Source organism: Lathyrus oleraceus, chromosome 2 (genome assembly GCF_024323335.1).
Source record: "Lathyrus oleraceus cultivar Zhongwan6 chromosome 2, CAAS_Psat_ZW6_1.0, whole genome shotgun sequence".
In the NCBI taxonomy this organism is placed as follows: domain Eukaryota; kingdom Viridiplantae; phylum Streptophyta; class Magnoliopsida; order Fabales; family Fabaceae; genus Lathyrus; species Lathyrus oleraceus.
In genome coordinates, this window is record NC_066580.1 from 398471956 (window position 1) to 398492021 (window position 20066).

The window sequence follows — 20066 nt, forward strand, 5'->3', positions numbered from 1 at the left end:
GTTCATTTTACTATGAAACGATGATTGCTAGTGCTCCCTCGGACTTCACCGAAATGGTGAACATGGGGATGAGGCTAGAGGAAGGAGTCCGGGAAGGACGTCTAACCAGAGAGGAAGGCTCTTCTGCAAAACGGTATGGGGGATTTGCAAAGAATAAAGAGGGAGAGGCACATGATGTGTCTTCCCATATTAAAAGAAGCCCCTCAATGAAGAGGAAGATTGTCCGCCCTGCAAGTAACCAGCACCAGGTGGCTCAAATAACACCTGCCTTCAGGGAAGCTTAACATTATCAACATCAACAACAACAACATCAACAATATCAACAACAGCATCTTCCGCAACAGCAGGCCTACCAGCCTCGAAACAACAACAATACCAGCACCAGCTACGATAGGAAGAGGGTCACTTTTGATCTAATTCCAATGACATATGTTGAACTCTATCCTTCATTGATAGACAGAAAGCTGATCACTCCATGTGACCCACCTGCTGTACCGACCAACCCTCAGTGGTGGTACAAGCCTGAGCTGCATTGTGTATATTATTCCGGTGCTCCCGGACATGATGTGGAAAACATCTATCCTCTGAAGACCAAGGTTCAAGACCTTGTTAGAAGTGGGATTTTGTTTTTCGAGGAAGTAGGTCCGAATGTTAAGAAAAACCCATTGCCCGAGCATGGGAAAACTGTTGTGAATATGGTATAGGGTTGCCTTGGCAAATATAAAGTCATGTATGTTAGTCATATCAGGCAATCGCTGGTCGAGATGCACAGACTGTTATGCGGATACAATCACTATGAGCATAACCATGACAGGTGCCAGGTGTGCACTGTCAATGAGAGAGGATGTCGCCAAGTCAGGAAGGACATCCAAGAGATGCTGGATCAGGGTGTGATTGAGACACTTCAGAATCGTGATGAGGATGAAGTGAATGTTATATACCCTGTTTTTAAGATACTAGAACCTGTTGTCGTCAGATGTGATGGCAGCAAGAAGAAGGTTTCTCCATCTCTTATTATCAAGCCAGCAGGCCCTGTCCCGTATTCCTCTGACAAAGTTGTTCCCTGCCGATATAACGCAGTTGCGTTAGAAGATGGGAAGGAGGTGTCGTTGCCCTCCACTTCTGTTGTGAGTATATCTGATGTCAGTAGAGTGACCCGCAATGGTCGTGTTTTCTCGGCACCGCCGAAACCCCAAGATGACATGAGGAGAGTTGTTGTTCATAATTCTGCCAGTCTTGTGGGGACTTCTTCTTCTCCAAATCCGGCACTTGTTGTTGATAAATCCGCTAAAGCTCCTGTCTCTGTTGGCCAGAATGGCATTCTGAAAGAAGACTATGATGAGATGCTGAGGCTCATCAAGAGGAGCGAGTATAATGTTGTTGATCAGCTGCTTCAAACTCCATCAAAGATATCTGTCCTATCTTTGCTGATGAATTCTGAGCCACACCGTGAAGCTTTGTAGAGGGTGTTTGACGTGGCATACGTGGATCACGATGTCACAATTGAGCAGTTTGATAGCATTGTTGCAAACATAACTGCTTGTAACAATTTGAGCTTTTGCGATGCGGATCTTTCCGAGGAGGGAAAAGACCACAATTTGGCTCTACATATTTCCATGAACTGCAAGGATGATGCCTTGTCTAATGTGTTGGTAGACATAGGGTCATCGCTCAATGTGTTTCCAAAATCCACTCTGGTTAAACTTTCATACTAGGGGCCTCCCATGAGGCAAAGTGGAGTGGTAGTCAAAGCTTTTGATGGATCAAGCAAAACTGTGATTGGCGAAGTTGAACTCTCAATCAAGATCGGACCTAGGGATTTCCAGATCACTTTTCAGGTCATGGATATTCACCTATCATATTGTTGTTTGCTTGGCAGACCATGGATTCACGAGGCAAGTGTTGTGACATCCATCCTACACCAGAAGTTAAAGTTTGTCAAGAACAAAAAGTTGGTGGTGATAGGGGAGAGAAGGCTCTCTTGGTAATCCATTTGTCTTCCTTTTCTTACATAGAGGCTGAGGATGAGGTTAGGACTCCATTCTAAGCCTTATCTATTGTTGAGCCTTCAAAGAAAGGATCTTCTCCATTTGCATCCTACAATGATGCTAAGTTGGCCATTGAGCATGGTGCAACTATTGGTTTAGGACAAATGATTAAGCTGGAAGACAATAAATCCCGGGTTGGAATATGGTTTTCTTCAGGCATTTGCAACGAGCGTGGGTTTTTCCAGAGTGGAGGTTTCATCCATACTGTTGAAGATCAAGAGGCTGCTACCGTTGTGGAAGGTGATAAAGAGGAAGATTTGGGCAACTTCGTCATACCTGGTGGAATATGCAATAATTGGGTCGTTGTTGATGTTCCAACAGTTGTCCATAAGTCCACGTAATGTGTTCACTTTTATTTAAAAACCCTTTCTCCCATGCCAAAGGGAGAAGTGATGACATTGTTGGCACATTAATACAATGATATTCATTCAAAAATTACATGTTAAATGTTTGTTTTTCCAAATTATTTTTTCTTTTTTGCTTTTTTTTATGAAATTGGTGATCACTAAAAAACCTAAAAAAGAGAATAAAATCAATCTTTTCATTTGCATAATGATTTGCCTTTATTTGAATTCTGAAATCTCTTTTTATATCCAAAATCATTATGCAGGTTGATCAAACCCATTGAACATAATGATCCAACACCATCTCCCAACTTTGAGTTCCCTGTATTTGAGGCCGAAGAATATGATGTTGAAGAGATTCCTGATGAGATTACCCGTCTGCTGGAGCACGGGGAGAAGATCATTCAGCCGCATCTTGAGAATCTGGAAACAGTCAACTTGGGGTCTGAGGATTGTGTTCGTGAGGTGAAGATTGGGGGACTCCTAGAAGTGTCTGTTAAGAAGGGGTTGATTGAGTTGCTACGAGAATATGTCGACGTCTTTTCCTGGTCATATGAAGACATGCCTGGTCTAGATACTGATATCGTGCAACATTTTCTACCTTTGAAGCCTGAGTGTGTGCCTGTGAAGCAAAAGCTTAGATGAACTCATCCTGATATGGCAGTGAAGATTAAAGAAGAAGTTCATAAGAAAATTGATGCGGGGTTTCTGGTGACTTCTACATATCCTCAATGGGTGGCCAACATTGTGCCTGTGCCTAAGAAAGATGGAAAAACCTGAATGTGTGTGGACTATAGAGACTTGAATGGAGCAAGTCCAAAAGATGATTTTCCTCTACAACACATTGATATGTTGGTAGACAATAAAGCTAAATTCAAGGTCTTCTCGTTTATGGACGGATTTTCCGGTTATAACCAGATCAAAATGGCACCCGAGAATATGAAGAAGACAACATTCATCACACCTTAGGGAACATTCTGTTATCGAGTGATGCCCTTCGGTTTGAAGAACGCCGGAGCCACGTATCAACACGATATGATTACCTTGTTTCATGATATGATGCACAAGGAGATCGAGGTATATGTTGATTATATGATTGCAAAGTCGAGAACGGAAGTTGAATATGTAGAGCACTTGTTGAAGCTTTTTCAGCGTTTGAGGAAGTACAAACTCCGCCTGAATCCGAGCAAGTGTACCTTTGGATTCCGTTCCGGCAAGTTATTGGGCTTTATTGTCAGTGAAAGAGGTATTGAAGTTGATCCTGCCAAGGTCAAAGCAATACAAGAGATGCCTGCGCCCAAAACTGAGAAGCAAGTCCGAGGTTTTCTTGGACGCTTGAATTATATTTCCAGATTTATATACCACATGACTGCCACATGTGCGCCTATATTCCAGCTCCTCCGGAAAGATCAACGTCATGATTGGACCGAGGATTGCCAGAAGGCCTTTGACAGTATCAAAGAGTATCTGTCCGAGCCTCCGATTCTGTCTCCGCCTGTTGAAGGGAGACCATTGATTATGTACTTGGTTGTTCTTGAGGACTCTATGGGTTGTGTACTAGGTAAGCAAGATGAATCAGGGAAGAAAGAGTATGATATATACTATCTGAGTAAGAAGTTCACTAATTGTGAGTCTCGGTACTCAATGCTTGAGAAGACATGTTGTGCTTTGGCTTGGGCCGCTAAGCGTTTACGCTAGTATATGTTGAATCATATGACTTGGTTGATATCCAAAATGGATCCAATCAAGTATATCTTTGAGAAGCCTGCTTTAACTAGTAGGATTTCCTATTGGCAGATGTTGTTGTCTGAGTATGATATTGAGTATCGAGCTCAGAAGGCTATTAAAGGTAATATCTTGGCTGACCACTTGGAACATCAACCAATTGAGGATTATCAGTTTTGGTCAGTACGACTTCCCAGATGAGGAGATTCTGTATTTGAAAATGAAAGATTGCGATGAGCCTACGCTTGATGAAGGGCTAGAGCCTGGTTCCCGATGGGGTATGGTATTCGATGGCGTTGTTAATCAATATGGAAATGGTATTGGGGCAGTGATTATTACTCCTAGGGCACACATTTTCCTTTTACAGCAAGGCTAACTTTCAAATCCACGAATAATATGGCGGAGTATGAGGCTTGTATTATGGGATTGGAAGAGTGTATTGATCTTAGGATCAAACATCTGGATGTTTATGGTGATTCGGCCCTTCTTGTTAATCAGATCAAGGGTGAATGGGAGACGAATCAGCCTGGCCTCATCCCATATAGAGATTATGCGAGGAGGATTTCAACTTTATTTACTAAAGTTGATTTTCATCATATTCCTCGAGATGAGAATCAGATGGCAGATGCTTTTGCTACGCTTGCTTCGATCATTGTTGTCAAATATTGGAATGAAGTTCCCAATATTACTGTGATGCGCTTGGATAGACCAGCTCATGTATTTGCAGTTGAGGAAGTGAAAGATAATAAGCCATGGTATTTTGATATCAAGTGTTTTCTTAGAGACAGATTTACCCTCCAGGGGCATCTGTTAAAGATAAGAAGACTTTGAGGAGATTATCTGGCAGTTTCTACATCAATGGCGATGTACTTTATAAGAGGAATTTTGACATGGTCCTGCTCATATACGTGGATAGACACGAAGCAGACCTGTTGATGACTGAAGTCCTTGAGGGTTCATTTGGTACTCATTCCAATGGATATGCCATGACAAAGAAGATGTTGAGAGCAGGCTACTATTGGCTGACAATGGAGTCTTACTGCTGCAAATATGTGAAGAAATGCCACAAGTGTCAGATTTATGCAGTTAAGATTCATATTCCCCCGACACTTCTGAATGTTATTTCCTCACCATGGCCTTTCTCTATGTGGGGAATTGACATGATTGGCATGATAGAGCCAAAGGCGTCAAACGGTCACCGTTTTATTCTCGTAGCACTTAATTACTTCCCCAAGTGTGTTGAAGAGGCATCATATGCGAATGTGACCAGGCAGGTGGTTGTGAAGTTTATTAAGAACCAACTCATATGCCGTTATGGTGTGCCAGACAAGATCATTACTGATAATGGATCTAACTTGAACAACAAGATGATTAAAGAGTTGTGTAGAGAGTTCAAGATTACACATCATAATTCTTCTCCCTATAGACCCAAGATGAATGGGGTTGTTAAAGCTGCTAACAAGAACATCAAGAAGATTATCCAGAAGATGGTTGTTACGTACAAAGATTGGCATGATATGTTGCCATTTGCTTTGCATAGCTATCGTACATTTGGCATGGAGGTTGTGCTCCCCGTGGAGGTTGAGATCACATCAATGAGAGTCTTGATGGAAGTCAAGTTGACTGAGGCTGAATGGGTTCAGAGTCATTATGACCAGTTGAATTTGATTGAAGAGAAGAGATTAACTGCCATGTGCCATGGTCAGTTGTATCAGCAAAGGATGAAGAAAGCTTTTGATTAGAAGGTCAAGCCTCGTGTGTTCCGAGGAGGTGACCTTGTGCTCAAGAAAGTCTTGTCTTTCGCCCCCGATTTCAGGGGCAAGTGGACTCCAAACTATGAAGGTCCATATGTTGTTAAGAGAGCCTTTTCAAGCGGTGCTTTGATACTTACAACTATGGATGGGGAGGATTTCACTCGTCCTGTTAATTCAGATGCAGTCAAGAAATACTTCGCCTAAAATAAAAACAGAATAGCTCGCTAAGTTGAAAACCCGAAAGGGCGACTTAGGCAAAATGAGTGTCTCGGTGGATTGAAAACCCAAAAGGGTGATCCAGGCAAAAGTTAGAGACATAAAAAATAAATATATATATCCCGCTAGATTGAAGTACCTCACCCTGGGGCAATCTAGGCAAAAATTAGGGATTTGGCAAGTAACTACATCCTGACAAGACTTTGTTCTACAACCGTCATCTATCAAAGATTCTCTCTCAGTCATCGTCAACTGAAGCTTCAAATACATTGGATTCAAAGTTGGTGGAGAAATGGTCATTATGTTCAATGTAGTCCTTTTCCAATATATATCACCAATTTTAAATTTGTAAAGATCCATGGAGTCTCTCCATTTGCGGACTACCATTCTATCAAATAAATTTGAGCCTTTATCCAATTATTTGCACTCTTATTTGTTTCTGTTCAAAAAATGTTTGCATGTTTTAATTGATAAATATCATTGTTTTAAAATAAATAAAGTTTTATAAACTGTTTTTAAACAATGAGAACATTCACCGAAAGGATAAATGGAGTGTCTTCAGTGCTCTCCCAAGCATAGCACGATCCCCAAAAGGGTAAGACATTTGTTCATATTCCTAGCATATTTGTATCCTCTTCATCATCTTTCAGGCCGTCTCCTCAGCGAGCGCAGAGAAGGGTGATACATCATCAAATCCCCAGAGAGTCTAGAGTTTTGGGCCTTGATCTTTTGGAGATGTATCCATCCTCAGATACCCAGAGAGTTTGAGCCTAGCATTTGTGTTTTATCAATTATATGGTTGTTATCCCTTGTGTGGACTGACCTAAAATCCCTTATAGAATGATAAAAATTGATATGCTATCTTTTTTTTTCTTTCTTCGAGGAAGTTGGCCTTTCCCTCGGCGTAAGTGGAAATCTCCCGCAGAGTGAGCAGGAATTCCCAGCATGAGTGGAAATCCTTAGTAGATTGACTAACAGCTTTTCCCCGGCAGGTTGCCTACAACTCATCCCTGTAAGGGTTCCCAACAGCAGATTATCCCCAGTATGATCGCCTTCAGTCTATCCTTAGTGGAGTTACCTAATCAGAGCCTGTTAATTTGTATTCCCCTCCTTATTGGAAAGTTCCCTCCAAGCAGGACTGGTGGTGAAGATGTTGTGTCCTTCCCTAGTGGAGCATTGGTTCTCTCTCCTTGGCAGAGATGTCTCTCCGACAGATGAAAGGAAGTGTTTTATTTGTTGATCCCCAGCGGTGGCCTTTATCCCCAATAGCGACTCTACTTGATCCCGGCTGCAATCTGTGTCTCCTGACATATGATGCTCCCCACCAGATTGGATTTCTCCTGTGGGCCTGGCTTTTCTCTTTTGAGATGTTATACCGGATGTCTGTCCATTATTTCTTGGACCTGTTTGTGTTAGATATGTCTGTTTGTCAGCATTCATTATACATGAACCACGCATATACATGCATAATTTTAGCATTCATATATTCATGTTGCATTTTTTGCCATATATCTTCGCTTGTTATCTCTTTCTAGTGGTGAAATGTTCTCTCCCAAGCAGATGTTGGTGTTTGATCTCTCCAAATAGAGTCAGCCTCATAGACATAAAGTGTCTATCTTTCCTTCTATATTCCCCACTGAGTTATGTCCTCGTGGATGATTATTGTTTCAGTTTCCTCCCTAATTATGTATTGGGATGGAATTACTCCCCCGAGTTGTATCCTCATTGGGTCGAGTCATGGTTCATTGTGTCTCTCTAGTTTGTTCCTAGATTGACTCCTTTCTTGTTATTTCCCTGGCAGATTCCCTGTGGTTCAGGTGATCAATTGCTCAGTAAATAGTAATTGTTCATTCTCTCCCCAGCGGATGTCCCGGCCATCTACCCAGTAACCGGTAGTTGTAAATCTTATTTCTGTGGTTTTCTTCTTAGTAATCGATAGATGTAATCCCCTCTTTGTTGGTTATCTTTATCCAATATTCGGTATTGGTATTCCTTCATTTTTGAGTATATCGCCCAATAGCCGGTGATATATCTCCTGGATGATTGCTTTTGTCATGCAATTTATCCTCCGTGAGTCATCTTTCATTTACCCTTGTTTGGTAATGATTGTTTCTCCTTGTGATTGGTCATCATTTTATACCTAGTATCCGGTATGCCGATGTCTTTTCTTTTCGGTCGATCTATCCTTTATTAACCCAGTAACCGCTATCCCTGGTGTTCCTTCCTTCTGCTCTCTATTATGACTTTTTGTCCCCTGTGGAGTTAGATTTTCCTGAGTTGAAATATGCCTGTTAGGTTTTCCTCAAATGTTTTGGATGATTGATATCTCTCACCCTTATACCGGTATTAGATATTCTTTCTCCCTGAGCGTGTTGTTCTCTCACCCTTATACCAGTGTATTTCATCACATGTCTCTTTGAGTTTATTACACAATAACCGGTAATATCTCATTGTTTCTTCCTCAGCTGAATCCTTTATTGGATATTCCCCACCTGAGTCCGGATTTTTATCCGAAGTATCCTTTGTGGATAGTCTTGTTGTATTGGCATATTCCCCAATACATGCATCTTTGCGTCATCTCGAGTCTTTCCATTGATTTATTTTCGTGGAATCCCTTCGTGTCTCCTGGCAGGTCTTAAGTCGTGACCTGCTCACGCATTTTACCCTTTATTTCTCCTTAGAGTCTCTGTATCCTAGTGAGTTTTCCTTATGGAATGTATTATACCCCCGCGGACTTTCAGTTTCTCCTGACCTCCTTTTCCTTTGTGGCCATATATCCCCATAGAGTATTAACTTTTGCATGCATACATCTGCGTCATGAGGTCTCTTAGGGACCAAAATTTGTCTCTTTGTTATTATTTAAGCCCATTCTACCTCGTCGAGATGAAGATTTTAACCTTCATATCTCTGTCTAGAATGACCTTAAATAGGGGCATCTGTAGGACCCTAATTTTGACCCTAAGATCCTCATGGCATCATATCATTCCTCATTGCATTTGCCTCAAGGATCATAGCATCTTGGCTCCTTAACCCTTGGGTTGGGACTTGTGTGATGGGTTTGAGACCACCAAGCATGTTTGAATTGTATATTATTGCTTTTCTTATTTTGATTACTAACCAAAAGCATAAAACTATGTCACTAACTTGTTTTGTTTTGACGTTTAAGCAATCATGAGATCCCTTGCTCCTAGGAGGCTCCTATTGTAACACCCTTCTACCCAAATGACATATTTAAATAGATTATCAGAGTACAACATGTAGAAGAGTTTACATTTCTTACAACATAACACTTATCACATCACAACATAAAACATATTATTTATTTTATTAAAACTTCACAGCGGACAACAACACAAATGTTATCATTCATCATATAACAATTCATAATAATGTTTCAACATTATCTCAACAAAGCATCTCAACATATTAGTCATCATAAACAACGTAAATAATAACCAATTATCTATCGAATCCCATAACCCCGGTGTCACATGACCAGAGCATTTGACTCGACTCTGTAGAATAACTCTACACTTATTCTTCAAACCTCAACAATAGCTACTCCTCTTTATCTGCACATTGCTCATCATAGATGAACATAAACACATGCAGAAGGGGTGAGAATTACATTATTAAATAATAATATAACGACAGAAATATAAACATAAATATATTTCACATATGCCAACACATCTCATCATAATCATCATAATCAACATACTCATGAACATCAACAAAACAACATATCAAATGCAATGCACACACCCATGCATGACTCAACACGACTCGGTATACCCATTTTGTGACCAACTACAGGATCACCGCTCCCAGATTCATCACCATAGAATCCGAGTTCCCCGCAAGGAACCAAGCCTCTCAACAAGCCCGGAGTCAACAACATCATTGGAACTCAGTCCGTTCATCACTAGGCATCGGCCTTTCATGAATGCATGCACACCAAACATGCATCATAATCAACATAGCAACAACAGCATCATATAGTCATGTTATCATCATCATTAATAGCATGACATACAACTCAACAAAACAACAACAACATTACAACGATATCACATCGTTACATAACACATTTATAACTAAACACGTAAATTCAACATCTCATCATCATAAACACCTCATACACAATCATATAATCACTGTTAATTGTTTATAATACAATTACAGCGACTTACTAAGAGTCTCGCAACTCAACGTACTCAAAAACTCACCAACATTAGCTTCACAGCACAGTTCGCGCCGCCAACATAGGGACGCGCCGCGAACTCCTCCATTACTCCAGGACGCGCCGCGAACGAAGGATCACGTCGCGAACAATTAATTCGCTTCAGTACGCGCCGCGCATCAGGGTTCGCGCCGCGAACGATGCGTTACCAAACTCCTCTGAATCCTGCCCAGTTCGCGCCGCGAACTGGGCTTCGCGCCGCGAATCGCGCGCGAACAGAAGCCATCTGCTACGGAAACCAGCGCAGCTTTGCTTCTCTACTCGCCATAACTCATACCCCACAGCTAACAACCCAATATCAACATTTAACAGTCATATATACACAACATACTTCGATTATAATGCATATAACTCAACAAAACTCACAGATCGGAGAATTTCCATCAAAACCCCAACTTTCCCAATCTCCCTAAAATCCCCAAAATCCATCAACAATCCAACATATATCATGAATTTGCTCGCATATTATCGTTTAATAAGGTTCAGACCCCTTACCTCTTTGGATTGAAGGAAGTTCTGAGCAATCTTTGGCCTTTTCCTCTTCCTTCTCTTTCTCTTCAGCGTTTCTCCCTTTCTCTGACTCTGAGGCAAAGATACGTGAAAACACTCTGAGTTCTCCCTTTGGCCTCTTTTATCAAATTCCACTTTTACCCTTCCACTCTTCATATTCCATTTATTTTATTTATTTAATTATTATTAAAATAAATAACATCTATAATAATAATAATAATTCCCAATATTATTTAATAATTCATTTTACCTTCAAATAATCATATTAAAATAATATTTAAATTAATCTAACAATATTCGGGGTGTTACAACTCTCCCCCACTTTAGAAGTTTTCGTCCTCGAAAACATACCTCAAGCAAATAGAGCCGGATACGACTCCTTCATCTGATCTTCACGCTCCCAAGTCAAGCTCTCACCAGCTGGACCTCCCCAAACAACTTTCACTAGAGCAATCTTCTTACCTCTCAGGGTCTTCTCTTCTCGGTCATCTATCCGAATTGGCAACACCTCAACGGTCAAATTATCCCTCACCTGGATATCATCCAACTGAACAACATGCGAAGGATCCGCAATATATTTTCTCAACTGAGATACATGAAACACATCATGCAGATTAGAAAGCGACGGCGGTAAAGCTATCCGATACGCCACTTCCCCAACCCTCTTCAAAATCTGATACGGACCCACAAACCTCGGAGTAAGCTTTTTAGACTTTAAAGCTCTACCCACACCTGTCGTCGGAGTAACTCTCAAGAACACATGATCTCCCTCTTGGAACTCAAGTGCCTTTCTCCTCTTATCATGATAACTCTTCTGACGACTCTGAGAAATCTTCATTTTCTCCTGAATCATCTTAACCCTTTCAGTCGTCTGCTGCACAATCTCAGGTCTGAGTACAACACTTTCACCTGATTCATACCAACACAATGGAGTTCTACACCTCCTACCATACAATGCTTCATATGGAGCCATACCGATACTAGCATGAAAACTATTATTATAAGTAAACTCCACCAACGGCAAATAACTATCCCAAGAACCACTCTGCTCCAACACACAAGTTCTCAACAAATCCTCCAAGGATTGGATAGTTCTTTCAGTCTGACCATCAGTCTGAGGATGATAAGCTGAACTCAACCTCAACTTAGTCCCCAACGCTTTCTGCAAACTTTCCCAAAATCTAGAAGTAAATCTGGGATCTCTATCAGACACAATACTGGATGGAATACCATGCAACCTCACTATCTCCTCAATATACAACTCTGCCAACTTCTCTAAAGAGTGATTAATCTTCATCGGCAAGAAATGCGCCGACTTAGTCAATCGATCCACAATCACCCAAATAGAATCATTACCTTTCACCGTCCTCGGCAATCCCGTCACAAAATCCATGGAAATGCTATCCCACTTCCATTCAGGAATCTTCAAAGGTTGCATCATACCTGCCGGTTTCTGATGTTCAATCTTTGACTTCTGACAAGTCAAACAGGCATACACAAACTTAGCAACATCTCTTTTCATACCAGCCCACCAAAACAACTTCTTCAAATCTTGATACATTTTAGTTGCACCTGGATGGATACTCAATCCACTCCTATGGCCCTCTTCAAGAATACTCTTTTTCAATTCAGACACCTCAGGAACACAAACTCTACCTTTAAATCGCAGGATGCCATTCTCATCAATCTCAAAATTACCACCATTACCCTGGTTAACCATAGTAATATGATCAACTAGAGCGACATCAACTTGCTGACCATTCCGAATATCTTCCAGAATTCCACTAGTCAACTTCAGCATACCCAACTTTACACTATCAGCGGAAACTTCACAACCCAAACTCATATCACGGAACTGTTCAATTAACTCAAGCTCCCGAACCATCATCATAGACATATGTAGAGACTTTCTACTCAGCGCATCTGCAACTACATTAGCCTTACCGGGATGATAACTCAATTCAAAGTCAAAATCCTTCAGTAATTCTAACCACCTTCTCTGCCTCATATTTAACTCTTTCTGATCAAACAGATACTTCAGACTCTTGTGATCACTGAACACTTCGAATCTGGAACCATACAGATAATGCCTCCACATTTTCAACACAAATACAACAGCTGCAAGTTCTAGATCATGCGTAGGATAATTCCTCTCATGAACTTTCAACTGCCTAGAAGCATAAGCTACAACTTTACCATTCTGCAGCAAAACACCACCAAGACCCATCAAAGAAGCATCACAATAAACAACGAACGACTCACCAGGATCAGGCAAGATCAACACTGGAGCACTGGTCAACCGCCTCTTCAACTCAACAAAACTCGCTTCACAAGCTGCATCCCACACATACACTTGACCCTTCTTAGTCAACTGCGTCAACGGCAATGCCAACTTAGAGAAGCCCTCAATAAATCTGCGATAATAACCAGCTAACCCCAGAAAACTGCGTATCTCAGTAGCAGACTTCGGAGTCTCCCACTGTAATACAGCATCAACTTTAGCAGGATCAACAGAAATCCCACCACTCGAAATCACATGGCCAAGGAAACTCACTTCCTTCAACCAGAACTCACATTTAGATAACTTTGCATATAATTTCTTTTCTCTTAACACCTGCAAAACAATTCTCAGATGTCCTGCATGCTCTTCTTCCGTCTTAGAATATATCAATATATCATCTATGAACACCACAACAAAATTATCAAGGTACGGATGAAATATACGATTCATATATTCCATAAACACACCTGGAGCATTAGACACACCGAACGGCATCACAGTGTATTCATAATGACCATACCTCGTACGGAAAGCAGTCTTCGCAATATCATCTGACTTCACTCGGATCTGATGATAACCCGACCGCAAATCAATCTTACTGAAAACATGAGCTCCAACCAACTGGTCCATCAAATCATCAATCCTCGGCAATGGATACCGATTCTTGATAGTCACCTTATTCAACTGCCGATAATCGACACACAACCTCATCGTACCTTCTTTCTTCTTCACTAACAATACTGGTGCACCCCAAGGAGAAACACTTGGACGCACAAACTTCTTCTCAAGCAATTCTTCAAGTTGCTTCTTCAATTCAACTAATTCAGTTGCCGACATTCTATAAGGAGACATCGACATTGGACTCGTACCTGGTACTAAGTCAATGGCAAATTCGACCTCACGTTCTGGAGGTAAATCACTTACATCCTCCGGAAACACATCCTGAAATTCACAGACAACAGGCAAATCTACACTCACCACTTTCTTATCCGCTTGCAGAGACGCAAATAAAGCGAATATCTGAGCTTCATCTTTCACAAAATCCCCCACCTGCCTAGCAGATAGAAATCTTGCCTCATCATTCTCACCTACTTCAGAAAACCGCACCGTCTTCCTATAGCAGTTGATAAACACGCCATAGAATTCTAGCCAATTCATTCCCAGAATAATATCAATTTGGTGCAAGGGTAAGCACACCAAATCAACCACGAACTCTCTCTCAAAGATCGTCAAATGACAACCTCGACAGACAACAGAAGTCTTCACAGAACCATTAGCAGGAGTATCTATCACCATACTTCCGCCTAGGGACGACATAATCACACCAATCCTGGTCGCACACTCATACGAAATAAACGAATGAGTAGCACCAGTGTCAACAATAGCAAGCAATTCAACATTATTAATCAAGCAAGTACCTTTAATCAGATTATCTTCTTTAGGAGCTTCAGCCCCACTCAGAGCAAACACCCTACCAGTAGTATGAGTTGCAGTAGCCGCCTTCTTCGGTTTCGAGCACTGCGAACTGATATGGCCTTTCTCGCCACAATTAAAACATGTCGGACCAGCATCCTTACATTCAGTAACTCTATGACCAGCCTGACCGCATCGGAAACATCTCAGCACTTTCTTGGTACAGCTATCAGCACGGTGGCCTGGCTCGCCACACTTGAAACATTTACCAGCTATGGGAGATCCTCCCCCACTTGGCTTCTTCTCATCTACCACTTTCTGCTTACCTTTACCATTCGGAGATGCATAAGGACTACCACGATCCTTATTCTTCTTCTCACTAAGACTCTTGTAATGAGCAGTCCTATTGCTATCTTCATCAAATATCCTGCACTTATTAACCAGTGTAGGAAACCTACGAATCTCCTGGTAACCAATGCCTTGTTTGATCTCGGAACGCAACCCGTTCTCAAACTTGACACACTTGGATTCCTCAGCATCAACATCATTATAATGAGGACAATACTGCACTAGCTCCTCAAACTTCGAAGCGTAATCAGCAACAGACATGTTACCCTGCTTCAGTTCTAGAAATTCCATCTCCTTCTTACATCGCACATCAGCAGGGAAATATTTCTCCAGAAAGACCGTCTTGAACCTTTCCCAAGTCATCTCAGCACCTGGTACTTCAATTCTCTGGCGAGTGTTATCCCACCAGTTTTCAGCCTCTTCAGATAACATATGCGTACCAAACTGCACCTTCTGTGCTTCAGTACACGTCATCACCCGAAAAATCTTCTCAATTTCCCTCAGCCAAATCTGAGCGCCATCTGGATCATAGCGCCCCTTGAATGTAGGAGGGTTATTCTTCAGAAACCTTCCCAAATTCTTAAACTCGTCGACCGGCGGATTCTGCTGCGCCTGCATAGCCTGCGCCATAGCAGCCAAAGCCTCAGCAATCGCACGGTCATTTTCTCCAGCCATACTCTGCACAACACAACCACAACCGTTAAATATCGACAGTGTCATTTACACTAATCGACCAACAGGGAAAACATCACATTATGACTCGACTGGACTGACTATGCTCTGATACCACTAATGTAACACCCTTCTACCCAAATGACATATTTAAATAGATTATCAGAGTACAACATGTAGAAGAGTTTACATTTCTTACAACATAACACTTATCACATCACAACATAAAACATATTATTTATTTTATTAAAACTTCGCAGCGGACAACAACACAAATGTTATCATTCATCATATAACAATTCATAATAATGTTTCAACATTATCTCAACAAAGCATCTCAACATATTAGTCATCATAAACAACGTAAATAATAACCAATTATCTATCGAATCCCATAACCCCGGTGTCACATGACCAGAGCATTTGACTCGACTCTGTAGAATAACTCTACACTTATTCTTCAAACCTCAACAATAGCTACTCCTCTTTATCTGCACATTGCTCATCATAGATGAACATAAACACATGCAGAAGGGGTGAGAATTACATTATTAAATAATAATATAACGACAGAAATATAAACATAAATATATTTCACATATGCCAACACATCTCATCATAATCATCATAATCAACATACTCATGAACATCAACAAAACAACATATCAAATGCAATGCACACACCCATGCATGACTCAACACGACTCGGTATACCCATTTTATGACAAATTACAGGATCACCACTCCCAGATTCATCACCATAGAATCCGAGTTCCCCGCAAGGAACCAAGCCTCTCAACAAGCCCGGAGTCAACAACATCATTGGAACTCAGTCCGTTCATCACTAGGCATCGGCCTTTCATGAATGCATGCACACCAAACATGCATCATAATCAACATAGCAACAACAGCATCATATAGTCATGTTATCATCATCATTAATAGCATGACATACAACTCAACAAAACAACAACAACATTACAACGATATCACATCGTTACATAACACATTTATAACTAAACACGTAAATTCAACATCTCATCATCATAAACACCTCATACACAATCATATAATCACTGTTAATTGTTTATAATACAATTACAGCGACTTACTAAGAGTCTCGCAACTCAACGTACTCAAAAACTCACCAACATTAGCTTCACAGCACAGTTCGCGCCGCCAACATAGGGACGCGCCGCGAACTCCTCCATTACTCCAGGACGCGCCGCGAACGAAGGATCGCGTCGCGAACAATTAATTCGCTTCAGTACGCGCCGCGCAGCAGGGTTCGCGCCGCGAACGATGCGTTTCCAAACTCCTCTGAATCCTGCCCAGTTCGCACCGCGAACTGGGCTTCGCGCCGCGAATCGCGCGCGAACAGAAGCCATCTGCTACGGAAACCAGCGCAGCTTTGCTTCTCTACTCGCCATAACTCATACCCCACAGCTAACAACCCAATATCAACATTTAACAGTCATATATACACAACATACTTCGATTATAATGCATATAACTCAACAAAACTCACAGATCGGAGAATTTCCATCAAAACCCCAACTTTCCCAATCTCCCTAAAATCCCCAAAATCCATCAACAATCCAACATATATCATGAATTTGCTCGCATATTATCGTTTAATAAGGTTCAGACCCCTTACCTCTTTGGATTGAAGGAAGTTCTGAGCAATCTTTGGCCTTTTCCTCTTCCTTCTCTTTCTCTTCAGCGTTTCTCCCTTTCTCTGACTCTGAGGCAAAAATACGTGAAAACACTCTGAGTTCTCCCTTTGGCCTCTTTTATCAAATTCCACTTTTACCCTTCCACTCTTCATATTCCATTTATTTTATTCATTTAATTATTATTAAAATAAATAACATCTATAATAATAATAATAATTCCCAATATTATTTAATAATTCATTTTACCTTCAAATAATCATATTAAAATAATATTTAAATTAATCTAACAATATTCGGGGTGTTACACCTATGCTCAAGGAAATGGCCAGATGAAGATAAAAGCAAGCATGGCAATGGTTCACAAAGCTCTCAATCATCATATATGTCTCCCAAGTATCTTAATTTTCCAATTTGATCAAGATAAACCAAAGGGCTTGAGGTTTGTTTCCCAAGGAAACCCTAATTCAACTGTGCATTGACTGTGCCTTGCTCATGAAGCAACCTCAACCAAGGATCAAATTAAATCAAGGTAAGTTCTTTCATTCATCATTTTATGCATATATGAGTCTATGTGAGTATCCTCAATCATTCATTCATCAAGATTTGAAGTTTAGACTTGAGACGTTCACCAGTCAAGTCATCTGACCAAATTGAAATCCACTGAGACCTATCTTTTGATGTGTTTGTCAAGTGAAGATGACCCTAAGATAAAAAATGTTCTTAATAACCATATGAAAAATTTCATGTTCATCAAAAATCTATTTGAAACTTGGAAGGTCATCATTCATTTCAAAACATTATAGGTCATTTTGACTAAAACCCTAATTTTGGGTCAACTTCCCAAGGACCTAACTCACTCATTTTTCATGATCTTGAGGTGAGACCAATTTCATTAGAAATATTCAGATGTATACTTAAAATGTTATGTTGGACACAATTTCATATTCCTCAAATAAACACATGTGATAATACAAAATATTATAGGTCACTTTGGACCAAAGCCATTGAAACTTGAAAAAGTCCAACTTTAAGTTCCCATAACTTTCTCATACAAAATCCAAATGATGCCAAATTTAAGTCCAAATTGATCATCTTGAAAATATCTACAACGTTTATGTTGAAGGATTTTTCATTTGAGGCTTGTATCATTGAAATAGAAGGGCTAGAAGTTGGTCACTTTTGGCAAAATTTTCAAAGACATGTTTTGTACATCAAACTTCATGGCCAGTTTTCACAATTTTCCAAACTCCAAATGGATTTTTGTTCAAAATAGCTTTTGTTCCTTATGTCAGGACCTTTCCAACCATTACTCACATACCTATGTTTGGATTTTCCATACGGGACTTTCGAAGAGAGGAACATTTGTGACCATTTATGCATTTCATGATGAAACTCCATACACAAGCAATTATATTGCAAATCACACGTCCAAATCAATTCATCATGCTATTAGCTTGCAAAACCATCAGCTTTTGGGCCTCACATGCGCCTGTGCAGGCCCATGCATGGAGGACCCAAAGCTTCATGCACACGAGTTTGTCACACTTTGCTTGCAACTGCAGCTATAAATAAACACCTTGCTTCATTCATCTCTCAACCTGAAGACGCCTAAAGCTCTGCTGAAATCCATTCCCAACCTCTCACCAAAGGAATTTTGAATTTTCATTTCTCTTTTCAAGTTTGAATTTCAACAAAATCAGTTGATCTTCAACACTCATTCCTTAGCCTTGCACTCATATCATACCTCAAGATCATGCTGCTAGCAAGAGTTGGTTGGATCGTGCTCATCAAAGTTGCACTTCAAAGGTTTACATCTCAACTGTTTTGATTCGAATCTTATCATATATTGTGTTTTGCTTGTGTTTGTTTGGTTCTCTGAAGTCCTCGTGTGAGAGGCAAGCCAATGGTGGCTTTAATTTCATGAATTGATGCATTTCAGATTAAAAACCTGGATTTTCCATCTCAGATTTCTCCTTCCATAGGGATCTTGAGAGAAATCCAAGGTTACAGGGGTGATGTACATCACCCCAGCTTTAATTTGGTATAAAGATCATGCAATTTGGTTAAGGTTGCAAAACCTGCAACTGGTGGCCGGTTTCTGTTTGCTCGCCGGAGAAGACGGTGGTTTCCACCATCACCCCCACGTGGAACCACTCTGAGCCATTGGATGGTGATTACAGGATCTAATCTTGGCCTTTGCTCTTTATGACTTTTTAAAATCCAATGTGTGATGTGTTTGACTGTGGAACACAATGAGCGCGCGCCTGAGAGCCTTAGGATCATCCACGTCAATTAATGAATGTTGATCCAAGCGCTGTAGATTTTCCAGATTTTCTTAATTTCTGTTTTATTTTCTTTAATTCCTTTTATTTTCAAAAATTCATAACTCTTTTATTTGAAATCACAAAAATATGGGACCAATTGCAAAAATTTTCTTTTAAAATCTAGTTTCATAATCTGATTTTTAATTATTTTTGTGATTTCATTTAATATTTTTTGTGAATTATTTTGTTTTTAATTGTTTTTAATTCATTTTAAATACTTTTTGATATTCAAAAATTTCAAAAATATTTTCTTAACGCACTTGGATCATGATAAGTCTATGAAAATATTCTCATCAATTTCTTAATTGATTTGATATTTATTTGAGATTTTAATTTATTTGTGTTATATTTTAATTCTTTTAATTGATTTTAAAATAGTTTCTGTTTTCAAAAAATGTTGAGAAAAATTGTCAAACCTTGTTTGACCATGTTAGACTTATGATGATCCAATTGGACTTATCCAAATTGATTTGAATTGGATTTGAAGTTTGACCTTACTTTGTTCATTTCAT